Genomic DNA, 3,342 nt, shown 5'->3' on the forward strand with positions numbered 1-3,342 from the left:
TTATGTATCTCACTATAGTTTTGCAGTAAACAGACTGCCCTCCACAATCATTCAAATACTTTATTTTCCACAGAGCTATTATCGTCAGGTATAAATGGTATGTTGTGAGGATTAAATAAGTGTTCTGGATATCAAATATCATAAAGTTACCCTATTTGTTACCCACAAGTTTAACAGAATCTTGAAGTGGAGACTCTCTTGCCAAGGGCAGGACTTTCTTAGTGTACAAAAAGTTAAAGTCTTAGTTTATTATTTAAATGTTAAGATCAACTTGGGTGCTTTGGGTGAAACAACCTACACCCCTGTAAGTTCAACTTACTCCTTTATCTCTTCCTGCTCTCTATTTACACAGCACATTTTAAGAGGCATCAGAAGTCTCCTTTTGGAAAGAAATCAATGGTAAGAGACTGATCTTGGTTTCTGGATTTTTTGTATACTGAAGCTGTTTCTTCTTCCAACAGAAAACAGATAGGCAGGTAACAAGGCAAAGAGGAAAATGCCACTTGTGTCTCAGTGTTGTAAACTGGATGTACAAAAGCCCTTCCAGGTCCCCAGCTGTCCTCTTTTGGCTACCACTTTCTTTTGCCAACTTTTGCAAGGCAAAGTTTCACTCTGGGTAGAGACTGCTGAGAAAGTTATGTGAGCTTGCCACATGAGTCACAATAAAATATTTAAGAGTAAACTTTATGAGTAAACTCCCCACCAGGATGAGAGGTATCCTGAAGTGCCCCAGATCATTGGAAGGGTGCAGCAGAAAGTGTGAGGAGATAAGCAAAGTGAGAGATAATCAGATAAAGGACGGCTCAGGCTTCAGGTATGAGGAACTAGGCAGTTAAGGACAGGCTTAAGCTCTCCCTGGCTAGCTGCTCCCCCACCCCCACTTGTCTGCCCCCTCCACAAGGAAATAAGAGCTGTTATAAAAAAAAAAAAGTTTTGAAATGAGATGCTCCATAAAGTTATGGAGAGGTGCTTTGAGTCTGACAAGGATTTTGCTGACAGAAGTGACACTTGTCGTACGGTCAGCCTTCTGAAAGCAATCTATAGCCATGCCGTGACGCATGCACGTGGCTGCAGAGCACTTTAAAAGAGGCAGATCTCGTAATGAATTAACCCTCATCTAATGACCAATCAACTGAAGGTGCTCCAAAGTGGAGCACCTTAAGGGACTTGGCTTCCCTCTGGTCAGCCCCTGGTGTTGTCTGCAGGAAGGGGGGGGAGAAGGGAGGGGGAGATGCAGGCTGGGGTTTGCCCAATTCGCACTGGGAGGGGAGTGGATTGGAGGCCCCCCACCTCACTGTCGACCCTGGATTTTAGGAACCCAGCCCTTATATCTTTGTTGCAGGCGAGCACAACCCTCAGACTGCCCACAATACCTGCCAGCTGACAACAGACAAATTTACTGATACAGAGTAATAACAAAAAAGCAACAATACAAACAGTCAAACAATTCTATATCTACCAATCCGAGGGCTGTCATCAGAGTCGAAGTACGCACGCTCCACTCTGAGGCTTTCTTAGGTGTCAGATGTCAGTATGTCATGTCAGCAGTCTAGAGGTGGGATGCCAAGGCCCACAGCCAGGGGGGAGTGCCTAGGCCCACACCAGTGGGGTGAATGAGACGGGCTGCTGGTATGCCCTCTGTCCATGGTGGCCTTGGGGACCCTTCCCAGAGGATGGGGATAGGGAAGGGGACCCCTCTCAGGGAACAAAATGGGGAGGAACAGGGACGAAGAGAAGAAGGAACAGGGAGGGATGGGACAAAGGGACAAGGAGGGACCAGGAGGAAGAGGAGGGATGGGTAGGCCTCTTTGTTAACCTCAAGTCTCTGCTTTTGTATTTTCCTTCACCCTTGATGACTCCTGATGACTGTTCAGTTGTGGTCCACTCGTGGCTATCTGTGGTTGGTTGTCTCTCTGTGGTCACATGTCCATGTACCCTTCCGGGCCTTCTCCTAATTTGGTCTGTTCCCCCAAAACTGGGACTTAGACCCCCCTGATCTGAGGCCTTGTCACTGGTGTCATTTATCTTGTGTTATGGGACAGTATGGTACATACTTAGTTGGTTCCCAGGCTATGTATCCTTGTTGCGTTAGACAACCTATATGCCTTGAAGGCTGTGATCTTGTGTTATGCCATGCCCCTCAAAATTTTCAGGTTGTATGTCCACCCGTTGGTCCTGTTGTGCTAGATAACCCATCTGCTTTCAGGGCCATGAGAAGCTGTGTGTGCATCTTCCAAGCTCTTTAGAAATCTATTTAACCGCTACTGCCCATCTTGACCCCTTATAACGCACATATTTATACCTATAAGCCGATTCCCAAAAAACAGGCCTTTAAATACCGTTTCTAAGCCAACACTTACCACATCCCTCCCCTAGCACCTTCCTCTTCCAGCTCTAGTCAGGCAACCACCGTGCCTGCAGCTCCCTCTCCCTCCCTCTTCCTGAAGATAGCATGGGAGCTGGGGCGAGGGAGAGGGGGCGGCAAGGCTAGAGGACAGATGATGCAGGCAGGCTCCTCTGCTGGAATGGCTTCAAAGTGAAGCTCATTTCCACCCCTCTTCCCCTACCGACCCAACAACAAATTCTACTGAGTTTGGGGGAGGAGGGTCGTTCTAACTCATAGCACTTTATATGAAGTGCCAAGAGCTACAGTGGGGACGTACATGTCTATCACTATCCTCAGAGTTTAAAAAATTGTTGAGAACCACTGCTCTAGACCTTACAGGAAAGCCAGGCATGCTCACTTTGCATGTGCCAACTCAAAGATGGATGCAACATAGCTGTTTTGAAGAGCCAGTGGGTGCACACAAATAAGCACCATCATGGATGCGCTAATTAATAGGGCTATCAATCACCTTTAATGTGCGTGATTAATGCAACAACCAATTAACACATTCATGTTTTTAATGCATTAATCACGCATTTTGGGCTCCGCTGCAATCACCGCCACCGCTGGGCCACCCTGAGGGGCAGCAGTGACAGTGCGGAGGATCCGCAGGACAGCCCAGGCATGGGCTCCAGGCTACTATAGCAGGAAGGCAGAGGGGTTGGGGGTAATACACACAGACACACACTCTCTCTAGAGGGGCACCAATATATTGGTGCCAGATTGGGATGCCAAATGCAAGTACACAGCCACATCATGCATGTGGCCAGGAATGCAGTATAGAGCAATAGCCAGTAGGTAAGTCTGTGGAAAGGAAGGGGAAGTGATGAGGAGAGAGGGACTGGAGGGGCAGACTGAGGCCCCCACATTGATGGAGGGAGTGAGGCAGGGGTGAACGGGACCTTGAGGCTGGGGCAGATAATGGGACAGAGCTGCAGGAGGCTTATCCAGGGGTG

General features: G+C 48.0%; 1 protein-coding gene across 2 annotated transcripts in view; it reads right to left on the reverse strand.

Moving 5' to 3' along the window:
• The window catches only part of MALT1 (MALT1 paracaspase), a 95,490-nt gene that overhangs the window by 73,166 nt on the left and 18,982 nt on the right, over positions 1-3,342 (reverse strand). The gene's annotated exons all lie outside the window — the stretch shown is intronic.

The sequence above is a fragment of the Gavialis gangeticus genome, unplaced genomic scaffold, assembly GCF_001723915.1.
Source record: "Gavialis gangeticus isolate Ggan-Ray unplaced genomic scaffold, GavGan_comp1, whole genome shotgun sequence".
Lineage (NCBI taxonomy): Eukaryota > Metazoa > Chordata > Crocodylia > Gavialidae > Gavialis > Gavialis gangeticus.